Here is a 14,988-nt window from a genome sequence, read left to right on the forward strand (position 1 = left end):
GATAAGACATCCAGTACGTGAAGGCCTTTTTAGACTAAAGCGTTCATTGGTGACCTAGGGAAATGCCCTCAGTATTGAACGGAAGAGTCCAATGAGAGTCCAGGAACTCTTGAATTGGACCAAACGACTCTCCGTTCGCTAAGCATTAGGCACGGAAAGAACCTTGGTTCCGGCCGAGAAACCGTCGTGGTTTCCCAACTACGATTTCCAGCTTTCCGGCGCTGAGGGGAATCTCTCTCTGCTCCTGCGTTCGGAAATTCAAATCGTACTTTTCGTTCTGGCAATTCTTTCAGTTCTAATAAAGGATTTTCATGTATTTCATTCGTTTTTGTGACTCAATTCATAATCTTTAAAGTTTCTTGGCGTTTTTGGTAAGAACATATTAGCACATTAGGCGTTTCGTTCATTTCTTGTTAGTGTCCACTGTCTTCCTAACACCGGGAAAGCTGCAAAGTACAGTTTTTTGTTTTAAATAATAACGTCTTTTCTGAAGGATTTTTTTTTTTTTTTTGGTAAGGGAAAGGGACTTCTAATTAGAACGTTCTCAAATTTGTCATGAAGTATTTTTTTAAATACTGTCTTCTATTTAGTTTATCATTGTAAAGATTTATATACCTTTAACGATGACAGGCACCGGTTTTGTTTAGGTATAAATCTTGGGCTTTGAGGCTTTCTCTAAATATAAGTGTAATCTAAATTATATAGGTCAGTCTGAGAATAATGCATCCATTGCACGCAATAACTTCACTGAAAGGAATCTAGATTCTTTCGGTTTGATTTTGCCACATAGCTCATGTATTAAAGTCTCAAGGAAATTAGAATTTCCACTAATAGGGAAAGTGTGGTTAAGAATAAATGTCGCCGGGCGGGGCGCCTGGGTGGTTCAGTCGGTTAAGCCTCCAACTTCAACTCAGGCCATGATCTCAGGGCTCAGGGTTCGTGGACTGGAGACCCTCATGGGCTCTGTGCTGACAGCTCAGAGCCTGGAACCTGCCTGGGATTCTGTGTCTTCCTCTCTCTCTCTCTGCACCTCCCTGGGGTGCCTGGCTGTCTCAGTGGGTAGAGCCTGCTACTCTTGATCTCCACGTCCTGAGTTCAAGCCCCAGGTTAAGTAAGCATAGAGCTTACTTTAAACAAACACCTCAGACTGTGTTCTACGCAATTGTCCCCAATACTTTGATTTCTAAGTGAATTCAAAATCCAGTTACTTCTCAAATTACTTTGCCTTTTCTTATTCTTAATTTCCTTTCTTCTAACAGAAAACAGGAGCAAAGTAGAATAGAAAAATGTCCCTTTCACACCATTTGACCTATAGCAGAAACAAGTGAGAAATGATGCATAATGTCCAGCAGTAGAAGCACCAGCCTCATTTTAAATAATCAACCAGACCAACCAACTGCTGGAACTGAGGGGGGAAAAGGAAAAGTTAAAAAGGAGGTTGTGATACATTTACAGTAAGAAAAAAGGGTGTAAAAAAGTAAATATAGGAAGTCCAAAGGGCACAGACAGGTTAAACATAATCCATTTGATTGAGTAAATGAAATTTTGTTCAGTATTGTTATTAAAAACAATGAAATAGCCCAGGAAAGTAAACTTGCTATTTTTTCTAAAATCAATCTATCAAAAAGAGAGAAGACAATTGGGATTTTCCCAACTAATAATTGATGACATAGATTTTTGGCAGTGGTCAGAATATATATTACATAGAGTCTTTCTTAGAAGTTCAAAATCTAAAGTTAAATATAATCATACCTCTGACATTAAAGTAGTGAGAAGACTAATCCTTCGCAAACTGCCATTACAGAGAGTTAGATGACTGGCATTTAAAAACAGGATGTAGTCACAAAAAATAATTAACAATTTCATAAGCATTTATGGACTACAAGCCCCAGGAAGTTTAAGATTTTAAGAATTTATATTCCTATGTTAAAAATCTATGAACTTGACACCAGTAAAGTTATGCTATCTGCCATTATGAGTCGTTGCTAGTTCTGAGCCTCAGATATCTTTCCACAGGACACAGCTGGAATGTTAAGTTTCTCAATAGCTGTGTTGCTGAAGACCCAGGAATCAGATAAAGGTAGTTTCATTTATTCAATTATTTAATTAATTATTTTATTTATTTATTTAATAATTTTAAAGTGTTTATTTTAAAGTGCTTGAGAGTGAGAGAGAACATATGCACATGCAGGTAGTGGCAGAGAGACAGGAAGAGAGAGAATCCCAAGCAAGCCCCATGTTGTCAACACAGAGCATGATGTGGGGCTCTATTTCACTAAACCGTAAGATTATGACCTGAACCAAAACCAAGAGTCAGACACTTAACCAACTGAGCCATCTACGCACCCCATTCACTTATTTTAAAACTATTTTCAGAACGCATTCAATGTGCTAGAGACAGTCTTAGCGATGGATTCAAAAATACAAGAAAACATAATCACTGCCCTCAAGTTTATGGTCTAGTGTTATGGTTTCCAAAACTTATTGATCAAGTACTTCTTTCAGTTTAAAAAAATGTTTTGAGCACGCAGCGTGGTTATATGTATATTATTTATTCATAAATTCTATACACATACTATAAAACTAATATGTAGACTTAAAACATATCAAAATAGAAAATTTTAAAGGATGAGAAATAATTATAAATGTATTTGTATGTATCTGAATGAAAATAAAATTGTGTCCATATACATTATATACCGAAAAACTGAAATTCCAGATGGATTAAAAACACAAGTATAAAAAATAAAATATTGAAAACCCTTTAAGAAAATCTTGGTGACTACATATAACAATATAGAAGTAGAGGAAACCTTAGACAAGACTAGAAACTCAAAAGTTAAAAAAGAAAGAAATTAGCGGCGCCTGGGTGGCTCAGTTGGTTGAGTGTCTGACTTCGGCTCAGGTCATGATCTCCCGGTCTGAGAGTTCGAGCCCCATGTCAGGCTCTGTGCTGACAACTCAGAGCCTGGAACCTGCTTTGGATTCTGTGTCTCCCTCTCTCTGCCTTCCCCCACTCACGCTCTGTCTCTCTCTCTCTCTCTCTCTCTGTCTCAAAACTAAATAAACATTAAAAAAATAATAAAAAAAAAGAATCCAGCAAAATCTATTTTTTTAATTTTTTTAAATGTTTATTTAGTTTTGAAAGAGAGAGAGGGACAGCATGAGTAGGGAAGGGACAAAGAGAGGGAAATACAGAATCTGAAGCAGGCTCCAGGCTCTGACCTGTGAGTACAGAGTCCTATGCAGGGCTCAAACCCAGGAACCACGAAATCATGACCTAAGCCGAAGTCAGATGCTTAACAGACTGAGACACCCAGGCGCCCCCCAGCAAAATGTATTCTAAAAAATAATATATTTTTTGACCCAGCAAATCCTCAAGAATCTAAAACATAAAAAGCATCAGTATATAAAGACGTAAGAACAAAGAGGTTTGTTGCAATATTGTTCACATAGGCAAAAAAAAAAAAAAAAAAGCCAATAAAAAAAACCCCAACATCAAATGAATACATATCAATAGTGGAATGTTTTAGTAAATGATGGTATATCTACAGGCCATGGACCATTATGAAAAATATATTAGAAAGAGACATTGAGGAATTTCCACATTGCTGATAAAAGTTGCTTTGAAGTATATATATAAAACACACACAGTATGATCTTATTTTTGGAAGCAATAACAAATCATATCCTACACGTTTATATAAATGTGTACCATTATACATTATTCTATGAGCATGGAAAACATAGAGAAAGATACACTCTTAAGTTTTCAGCATATATTACCTGAATGGGTGGGATAGGATCTTGGAGACTAGGTGCTCATCACATGCAAAAAAGTTAAAAATAAATTAGCTTTACTGGGGGTGTGTGTAAATCTAGTTCTATACATAATTTGATAAATGTTCATTAAGTAAAACCATATGTAAATGAAATGAAATGTAATCAACAAAAATCTAGGTGGTATTTTGTAGTTTCAAGGAATTTCTTCTGCAAGTAGTAGAGTGATAAACTTGGGGTCACCAAACAGTTACATCTGAGGAGGATACATTGTAAGAAATAAGACAGGAGACTGGTAAAGTTACCAATAAGCCTTACCCAGTGACTCAGTGTCTGTAGGACCTCATTCAGAAAAGCTACCTGGTGCCATTTGGGTCAAACAAATCAACTTTGACCACATGCTGGCTCTATGACTTTGTACTAATCACCTGGCTATGAGGACATCAATCTCCTCTAAAAAACAGATCATAGAACCTGCCTTCCACGACTGCCATAGAAATCAACAATTAAATAGTGTGAGAACACCTAGCCCACTGTCTAGAAGATGTTTCATAAATGTACATTTAGTCCCACTTCTCTCTGTATAAAAACCTGCTCTCCAGAAAAGATCTGATAAGAGCTAATTTGTAATGGTAAAATTCTTTTTTTTTTTTTTAATTTTTTTTTCAACGTTTTTTATTTATTTTTGGGACAGAGAGAGACAGAGCATGAATGGGGGAGGGGCAGAGAGAGAGGGAGACACAGAATCGGAAACAGGCTCCAAGCCATCAGCCCAGAGCCTGACGCGGGGCTCGAACTCACAGACCGCGAGATCGTGACCTGGCTGAAGTCGGACGCTTAACCGACTGCGCCACCCAGGCGCCCCTGTAATGGTAAAATTCTTGAGTGCTTACTGATACTAGAAAAAATTTTAAAAAAAGAAACATCACTCGTCACTTTCAGAGAATTTGAAGGAACCAACTCATTTTTCTGAAAACTGGTAGTGATGAGAATCAAACCAAGCATTAAACCTGCCTTTCTTGTATGTATTATATTTCAGGGTAACAAAATAGTTGATGTGTGATAATTATTCTGAAAACTCGTAAATATTAAGAAACAAGCATTCAACTTGCTTTTCTTTACAAATGTGCCTCAAGGTGACCAGCTAGCTAATAAATGACACATACAGCCTCACTTTGTCTTAAAATGCCCCTTACATGGGCACTTCACTGTCCTACCCAATGGTCTTTTGCCAGTTAGGTTTTTCTGGATTCTAACTCAGAACCTTCTAAGGCACATTTCAATGTGTTTTATTTTCTATAGACAGGCAATCAGAGCTAGAGAAAATGCAGAACTAGAGAGAGTCTTGATTTTCAGGGAAGATACTGTTTAAAACTTGCAGATTATTCAACCTATCTCATCAAATGGGATTGTCATTAGACCTAATATGAGATAGGCTGATGGATATATTTTGACATCTGTCTGTCCCCTACTTTACTAGTCACTGGATCACAAACACACAGCTGACTGTCATTCAGGGGTATCATTTATTGGGCCCTTGTGATAAACCAGACATTACCCTTAGTATTTTACAAATATTACACAATTGGTCCTCAGGGACACTCTGTCAGGTGGCTATTTTCCTTTCCCACTGTGCGGGTCAGAAAATTGAGACCTAGGGAGGCTAACTTGCCCAGGGCCACACAGCTGATAAGTGACAGAGGATATTTTGAAGATGGGTCTGTCTCACTTGGAAGCCCACATTCCTTCTACAAGAGAAGTCAGCCTCACCATCTACCAATGTGAACAGATGGGAATCTGACCTCTTGTTAAATTTCTCCAAGGAATCTGGCCCACAACTAGCCCTGGTCACCTTTCTCTGGCTGAAAACACACTTAATAATGGATAAATCTCTGCCTAGACAATGGCATTATAATCCTTTAATCTGTTAGGAATCTGAAGGCATAGAAAAGTCGAGGGACTTTTTCAAGTCTGCACAGTGAGTAAGAGAGAGCACCGATTCTTTCTCCTCCAATCAATCAATCAATCAATCAACCAATCTGCCAGACAAAGTTTAAGTTATTCTGGATTTTGCCCAGGGAGCTGAGGCATTTATTTGGGTAAAGAACTCCAGGATCAGACACACTAAAAAGAAAAGTCCATTTTCTTCTAAAATTTCTCAAATAGATTGTCCTGTAACTTTCTACATTAGTTTCTGAACTTAGCTATGCAAAATAATTACCTAAAATTCTGGGAAGGGGCCTGGACATATGCCCTAAGGTGAAATTTAAGAACCCTCAATCTTGCTGAGATAGAAATTGTATTATTTATTGCTTTCAAACAAATCACTTCAAAACTTAGCAGTTTAACACAATAATCATTTATTATCTCATAGTTTCTTTGCATGCAGAATCCAAGTGTGGCTTAGTTTAGGGTCTCTAGCTCAGGGTCTCTCACAAGGTTGCAATCAAGGTGTCAGTGGGGTTCCAGTCATCTCAAGGCTCAACTGGAAAAGGATCTTTTACCAAATTCACTCACATGGCTATTAGCAGGATTCAGTTTCTCAAGGGTGATGAAAAGAGGGCCTCAGTTTCTTGCTGGCTGATGGCCAGAGGCCTCGCTCAGTTTCTTGCCACATAGGCCTCTCCATAAAGCAGCTCACAATATGGCAGTTGGCTTCTCTCAGAGACAGTAAAAGAAAGACCAATAGAAAGCAAGCAAGATGGAAGCCACACTCTTTTTTAGCCTAATCTTGGAACTGCCACCCTATCTATCTTGTATTCTATTCATTAGAAGGAGGACTCTAGGTCAAACCCACCCTCATCAAGAGGGGATTACACAAGGCTGTGAATATCAGGAGGCAGGGATCACTGGGGGCCATTTTAGAGGTTACCTATCACAGAGATGTAAATAAAGAATTAAAAAACAAGGAGGTGGGGAGTCTGGGTGGTTCAGTCAGTTAAGCGTCCAACTTAGGCTCAGGCCATGATCTCATGGTTCGTGAGTTCAAGCTCCACATTGGGCTCTGTGCTGACAGCTCGGAGCCTGGAGCCTGCTTTGGCTTCTGTGTCTCCCTCTCTCTACCCCTTGCCTGTTCACACTCTGTCTCTCAAACATAAATAAACATTAAAAAAATTTAAAACAAACAAAAACAACAAGGAGGTAATATGTTTCCTAGCTCTGTCCACTAAGCGAGGTTAGATTCAATGACACCCCAGTAGCCACAAGTATACCCAGTGCCCAGATCTTAGTTTCTAAGTATCATTCCAGTGCTCCTTGGAGAAATGGCTGACTCTAATGCTGGGGCAGGAAAAATACAAGATCAGCTTGGAGCCTTTTATAGTTCAAGAAAACAGAAGATAACCAAAAACCAAAAAAACCACAGGAATCAACCAAAAAGAGCTCCCAGTGGCTAAAGCTGGAACAATTTGAGCAAAAAATAAAAATCATAATATAAAATATAAACAAAATATAAAATACATGATTCTTTATAAACAAATGATTGAGTATAAATAAATAATAAATCTTACTTAGAGAAGAACTCTAAATTACGTAGCTATTCCACTCCAGGAGATGAAGCTTAATCTCTTATGACCCTTCAGGGTGGGTAGGATTTAGTGACTTGCTTCCAAAGAAGAGAGTATGGAAAGAAGGTAAAAAATGCAACTTTACAGTGGAGAAACTAGTAAATACTAACCTGGTCAGGTGATCACAGTTAACATCAGCAGAAATAAATCATGCTAATATCATGTACCCTCAGATATGATGTGATGAGAAGGGCATCTCAATGTGTGGTATTTCCCTCAAACCTTATAACCCCAGTCTAATTCTGAGAAAAACAGCAGACCAATTCAAATCAAGGTAAATTGTATACTGTATCTGACCACACTCCTCAAAACTGTCATAGCCATATCAAGATTCTGAAAAACAAGGAAAAATGGAGAAACCGTCACAGACCAGGAGTCTAAGTAAGAAGGTATGCTGACTGAATGCAAAGTAGCATCTTGGATTGGATCCTGGAACAGAAAAAGGACATAAATAAAACCTGAATAAAGCCTGGAGTGTAGTAAATAGTGAGGTACCAATGTTGGCTCCTTAATTTTATACATGCATCATGCTAATATAAAATGTTAGCATTAGGGGAAACTGGGTGAGGGGTAGGGACTTCTTAACTATCTTGGCAATTTTTCTGTAAATCTAAAATTATTCTAAAATAAAGTTTATTAAAAGCAAAAAGTGAAACAACGTGCTCATAATTTCAGGTGTGATGACTGGAAGATTTTCCTCTACTTTCTGGCTCAGCACATTTTGCATCCTTTCTCCTCCACCAGCCACATACTTCTGGTGCCAGGTGCCATGAGACACAATCATAGGCCCTTTGTGAGTGAGATGGCATATAATATGGCTACATTACAACACCGTGAAAGTTAGCAATAACTTATCACAGAGGTAGCCTAGCTCAACTCCTCCCCTCACGCAGATCCCCCAAATGCCCACGTCACTAATGGGCACATAGCATGCAGAGAAGTGTGAAGAGAAGGAAGCTGGAACAGAGAAAATGTAGGTCTTAACCAGTCTCTGTTTGAAGGGTTCTTTAAGACATCTTATTACAGAGTAGAAAACAACAGATAACCATGTGAACTCAGCGCTAGCATCCCTCCTTGGGTCTTAGAAAGGGCTGGTCCAAGTCAAGGGGCCTGAGCACAAACTTTATTAGATTCTCAGTAAATCTACCCTTTAAAGATCTTACAAGAAACAATTAAACTTTGCCAGAAACACCAGTATCCTTTGCCTCCACTCCTTTAGCTCAGGAGCATCAACTTTCATCAAGCCTCAGCTGAAGCGCACATCTGGAATGTGTTTCTTGAGCCCCTGAGCTGGCTTAGGCAGGTCTCCCAGGCTCCCTACATTCCTCCATTATAGCATTAGGCTAAAAAAGTTTGTGTTTCTATCTTTCTGTTAGGCTGTAGGCTCACCAAGGGCATGGTTCAAGGCTTTTAAAGACTTTGTACTGTCATAATGGGCCCCCAACAAGCCCTTGTTGACTAAACGAATTAACACCCTTGCTGAAGTTGGGAAGCCCTGGCCAGGAAGGGACTTGGGCACCAGGGCTAAAACCATCATAGCTCTGGTGCCTGCCCAGTGACCTGTGGAATCTATTACAGAGGGAGGGTGAGAGAGACAGCCAATCAGCAACAGCCTTTTGAAAGGCCATACAGAAACAAGATTTTTACTCTACATATGAATTTCTTACGGGGCCTACACACGTTACCATGCTGAATTTATTCTTAGCTATAATGTAATGATAATTTCATGGCAGAATTATTTGAAATCTAGTGTCACAGAATATTCAACTGTTAAAAAGCATGTGTCCCCATGAATCAGACCAAACAGATGGTGTAACTGAAGACAGTAAAATCCTCATCCATGCTCTTTGTATACCCCGCGCCCTCAACCCCCCTAAACACAAACACACCCCAGATATGAAGCTCACGTGGGAAGATCTGCCAGGTAAATACAAGTCCCAACAGCGTGGGATAAAAGGGATAAAAGGGCTCAACATAAGTCAGGTTAACAAGGGCTTAAGACTCCCACCTTCTTTCCAGGTGATACACATTTACGGCTACATTCAGAATGTGGATCTTGCTACACATTTACAGAATGGGGTTTACTAGCAAAGTACTTTCCAGGACAGAGCAGTGAAGACACAAACAAAGCTAGGTCCACGCGATAGCGCCCGCTTCCCTCCAAGCTCCACGCATGCGCACACTGATTGTGAAAGGTGGGGGCAGGCGCGTGGGGCGGTAGTTTCTCTTCCCCTCCCTGTTCTGCCTACCCGCCTCTGGGCCGGAGGAAGCAGCTGATTGGTCAGTCTGGTCCGGACTCGGGGCGGAGATTGGGTGATTGGCAGTAACGCCCGGGGTAGCCAAGCTGGAAGCAGGGGAAGCTCAAGAAGGCTCCTGGCTGCCTCGCGGCCGAGGTAAGTGGGGGCTAGGGACTCGGGAAAGCGGTTGGCGTGGAGTCGAGGAAGCGTCCGCAGGCCTGAGGGCGGTGGGAAGCCCTAGTAACAGAGTAGGAGCTGAAGGAGCCGTGGGTTCGGGCATTCGAGGAGGACCGCGGGCTCCATGGGCCGGTTGGGTGTCTGCGCCGCGGCTGAAGAGAGGCGGAGACGTTCTCGGGCTGCCGGGGTGGCTGAGGGCCCTGGTGGGGCTGGAGCACTGGCGGAGCGGAGGGAAGTCGGCCGACTTTGTCCTGAAGGCTGGGACTCACCCACGCACATCTGTCCCCTCCCTTCCGCTCCTGGTGCATCCTTCGGGGTCCACAGTAGGAGCGCCAGCCGCAGGTCCCTGGGAGGCCGCCCTTTGCGGTGGTTCCCTTGGGCGTTGCACTTTTTCCTGAGACTAGACCGGTCGGACTCGCGGGTGCACCTCCGGGCCGGACCTCGGGGATTCTGGGAGGAGGAGCACGCCTGCTGTTCGGCCTGGGAGGTTTAACCAGCCTCACCTGGCTTGTGTTGCTGTTTCACTTTTCGCCTCCCACAACTTCCCAATGTAGCTTCCTGACCGTAACAAGATTTGCGTTAAGCCCCAAAGAAAAATCATCCTTTGACATTTAAAAACACCCTTTATTTTAGAAGTCTTTAAATACACAGGACGAGAGGTTAGTATAACGAACTTGGCGAACCCATCACCCGATTGTAACAATTGTCAACACATGATCGGCTTGCCACCCCCCCCCCGCCCCAAGTAAATCCCAGACATTTAATTTCTCTTAGAAATTTCTTCAGCTTTGTCATGGTCAATAATTATAGTTTTTTCTGATCAATTGCTTTCTAGAGGGGTTCAGTAAAACAAGGCACACTTGAAGGTGTAGACAGCGAAAATTTAGTTTGCACTGCAAGAATGTGGTCAGTTCTCCGACAGAGCACTTTCACTACCCTAAGCTCAGGTTTTCAAAATCACTGAAAACAAAGGTACCAACCAGTGTAGTCTTGGCAGTAACATTATTGCTTTTGAGCAGTAATGTTAATATTGATAATTTCTATTTATATGGCACTTGGTACGTATGAAGCACTGTGAAATTGTTTCCACCTATTCCTTTAATTTTTACAACAGCCATGTGAAGTAGGTATTATCCCATTTTACAGATGAGAGAAAAGAGACGCTAAGCAACTTGGCCAAGGTCACACTGATGTAAATAAGGGGGAGGGCAGAGGGGCCTGTGGTTTAGGATGTTAACCCTGGTCAGTGTCAAATTCTTGCTCTTTTAACCATAATTGAATAAGAATTGTGGAATAAATGTAACTGCATGATGTAAATGTAAATACGTAAGGGAAGAAAAAAACCCTGGAATTTGAGTATAACAGTAAAATAGGTATTTTTGTTTCAAATGGTAAAGGGTTAATGCAATTGATTAAAAAAATTTTTTTTGAACATTTATTTATTTTTGAGAGGCAGAGAGAGAACACAAGTGGGGGAGGGGCAGAGAGAGAATGAGACACAGAATCTGAAGCAGGCTCCAGGCTCTGAACTGTCAGCACAGAGCCTGCGGTGGGGCTCAAACTCACAAACCATGAGATCATGACCTCAGCTGAAGTTGGACGCTTAACTGACTGAGCCACCCAGGCACCCCTGCAATTGATTTTAAAATCGAAGTATGTAAATACAGATCAATAAATACAAGTGTTTAAAATTTCTATAGTATATGGCCAGTTAAAGGGGAAAAGAAACCAGGGAAAATATACTTCAATGAATAGTCTCTACCTCCTTTGGCATTTAGCACGTACTGGATATTTATATTGAATACTTTAAACTATATCTTTTATCTTCTCAATCTTATGCTATCTTTTTTTTTAATGTTTATTTATTTTTGAGGGAGAGAGTACCCAAGGGTGGGGGGGCACAGAGAGAGGGGGACAGAGGATCTGATTCGGGCTCTGACAGCAGAGAGCCAGATGTGGGGCTCAAACTCATGAACTGCAAGATCATGACCTGAGCCAAAGTCGGATGCTCAACCAACTGAGCCACCCAGGCACCCTTCAATCTTATACTGTTTCTAAGACAACATCTTTATTCAAATAACGTTAGAGGAATAAGGAACTAGAGACAGCGGGACTTTTTCAGAGGACAGCAGGTTAGACCAGTTAAATTGAAGTTTAGGATTCCTACTGTAGGAAGTCTAGAAGGTAAAGTTAGGCTCACATGTGAAGTAATTTGAGTGCCAAGTTTAAGGAGTTTGAACTTGAGCAAAACAGTGACTCACTGATTGCAACCATCCCTTAGGAAGAGTGAGGTGGCACTATCATGGACAGCTTCACCTGAGATGTGAAAAGATTAGTGACTTGACCCGGTGAATATATAGGAAAAAGATGGGGGTAACTTGAATTTATGGATATAAAGCAGGAAATAGGAAAAAAAAAATAGCCTGAAAAGGGGGGATGGAAAGATAGTTTGGTTCTGAAGTGCTGGTAAATTTCGGTTTCCACAAGTTTATTTTCCTAGGCAGTTTTTAAAAATTTTTCTTATTGAACTGTAGTTGATATACAATATTATATTAGTTTTAGGTGTACAACATGGTGATTTGATATTTATATGTATTACAAAATGATCACCAAGTAAGTTTAGTTACTATCTGTCACCATACAAAGTTATTGTGGTTTTATTGACTGTATTCCCTATGGTGTACTTTACATCCCCATGACTAATTTTATAACTGGAAGTTTGTACCTCTTGACTTCCTTATTTCACCTCTTTCTCTGGCAACCCCCAATTTGTTCTCAGTCTATGAGTCTCTGTTTTGCTTTGCTTGTTTTTTGTTTTGTTTTGTTTTGTTTTAGATTCCACATACAAGTGAAATGATACATTCTCTGACTTATTTCACTTAGCATACCCTCTAAGTTCATCCATTTGGTTGAAAATGGCAAAATGTCATTCTTTTTATGGTTGAGCAATATTCCACTGTATATACATACCACAGCTTTATCCATTCATTTTTATCAGTGGACACTTAGATTGCTTCCATAGTTTGGCTATTGTAAATAATGCTGTAATGAACTTAGGGGTGTATATATCTTTTTGAATTAGTGTTCTCATTTGTTCAGATAAATACTCAGAAGTAGAATTGCTGCATGATATGGTATTTCTATTTTTAATTTTTTAAGGAACTTTCATACTCTTTTCCTTAGTGGCTATACAGATTTACATTACCACCAATAGTGTACAAGGGTTCCCTTTTCTCCCCATTCTTCCCAACACCTGTTGTTTCATGTCTTTTTTTATGATCATTAATATTTTGTTTAAAATTTTATAGTATAAAATCTTACAGAAAAGAGATAAAACACTCCCTTGTTTTATGAGGCCAGTGTAAATTTAAGAACAAAATTACACACACACACATGCACACGAGAAAAATTACCACCCCAATAAGTAAAGAAAAGCGTTTGATACAATTCAGTATCCACTTATGCTAAGGCCACTGAATACTCAGGCATGCTCAGATTAAAAGGGAACTTTTGATCTGATGAAGAGGATTTACATAAAAGTTACAGTATCGTTATCATGCTTAATGATGAAATATTTATTTCCCTCCATGAGTTAAGAAATGAGACAAAAATGACTGCTATCAACACTTCTGAACAGTTCAGTAAAGCCAGGAAAAAGACAAGGAGGTTCAAAATTTGGAAACAGCTGATACGGTTGTTACAAAAATTTGAAAATATACTTTATTAGAACTAATTAGTACATGTTGCAAATTAGATAGTAAAGTTATACAAACCATAAAACTTGCAGTAGCTTTAAAAAAGCTCCTAATATTGAACAATAAATTTAAATATTTGCAAAGCCTCTACATGGAAAACTACAAAATGTGATAAAAATTAAAGTAGACTCAAATGAAGGTAAATTGGGAGTTTGAGTATTGTTATGGTGTCAATTCTCCCCAAATTTATCTGTAAATTTACTGTGATTCCCATTAAATGTAGGTTTGGTTTTATGGCAATTGAGAGATGATTCTGTAATTTATATGGGAATGTATAAGACCAGAAGCAATAACGTTCTAAAGAAAAAGCCAGAGAACTTACACTGCTGGATATCAAAACTTAATACAAAGCTATAATTAAATAGAACAGTGGTACAAAGCAAAGTATTCTGAATTAGATTCTGATGTCCTTCCAGTATACTGTGCTGAGGCAACTGAATATCCATATGGAAAACAACCAACTTCATGGTAATCATAAACATGCATTTCTGGTGTATCTAAAGCTAAATACCCAACGTGAAACAAAACTTTCTGAAAAAGACACAGGAGAATATCTGCATGATCATGGTATAGACAGAGATTGATTTGTTAAGGACACAAAATACACAAAAACAAATAATGGGGAAGGGGCAGAGAGAGAATTCCAAGCAGGTTTGCACTGTCAGCGCAGAGCCCAGTGTGGGGCTCAAACTGACAAAAGGTGAGATCAAGACCTGAGCCAAAGCCAAGAGCCAGACACTTAACCAAGGGAGCCACCCAGCTGCCCTTTAATATGTTAAGTAATCTCTACACCCAATTTGGGGCTCAAACTGGATCATATGGTAATTCTATTTTTAATTTTTTGAGGAACCTTTGTACTGTTTGCCACAGTGGCTGCACCAATTTACATTCCCACCAACAGTGCATGAGGGTTACTTTTTCTCTGCATTCTTGCCAACACTTGATATTTCTTATCTTGATGCTAGCTATTGACTGGTGTAAGGTTGGTATTGTTGCTTTGATTTGCATTTCCCTGATGATTAGTGATGTTGAGTATCTTTTCATATGTCTATTGGTCAACTATATGACTTCTTTGGAAAAATACCTATTCAGGTCCTCTGTCCATTTTTTAATCAGTTTATGGTTTTTTGGTGTGGGGTTTTATGTATATATTTTGGACATTAACCCCTTTATCAGATACATCATTTGCAGGTACCTACTCCCATTCTACAGATTACCTTTAATAGTTTCCTTTGCTGTGCAAAAGCTTTTTAGTTTGATGTAGTTCCAATTATTTGTTTTTGCTTCTGTTGCCTTTGCCTGAGGAGACAGATAGCTGTGCCAAAAAATACTGTTAAGACTGATGTCCAAGTTTACTGCCTGTTTTCTTTTAGGAGCTTTATGGTTTCAGGTCTTACATTTAAGACCTTTATTCTGTTTTGAGCTTATTTTTGTATATGGTGTAAGAAAGTGGTCCGGTTTCATTCTTTTGCA

General features: G+C 39.6%; 1 protein-coding gene across 1 annotated transcript in view; it reads left to right on the top strand.

The window, feature by feature from the left end:
* The first annotated feature begins 9,584 nt into the window (after nt 1-9,584).
* Nucleotides 9,585-14,988, top strand: part of MTFR1 (mitochondrial fission regulator 1) — a 62,264-nt gene continuing 56,860 nt past the window's right edge. The window contains exon 1 of the mRNA XM_058699706.1: nt 9,585-9,739. The gene's annotated coding sequence lies outside the window, so the exon portion shown is untranslated. The remainder of the gene's footprint in view (nt 9,740-14,988) is intronic.

This window comes from Neofelis nebulosa, chromosome 14 (genome assembly GCF_028018385.1).
Source record: "Neofelis nebulosa isolate mNeoNeb1 chromosome 14, mNeoNeb1.pri, whole genome shotgun sequence".
NCBI classification, from domain to species: Eukaryota; Metazoa; Chordata; class Mammalia; order Carnivora; family Felidae; genus Neofelis; species Neofelis nebulosa.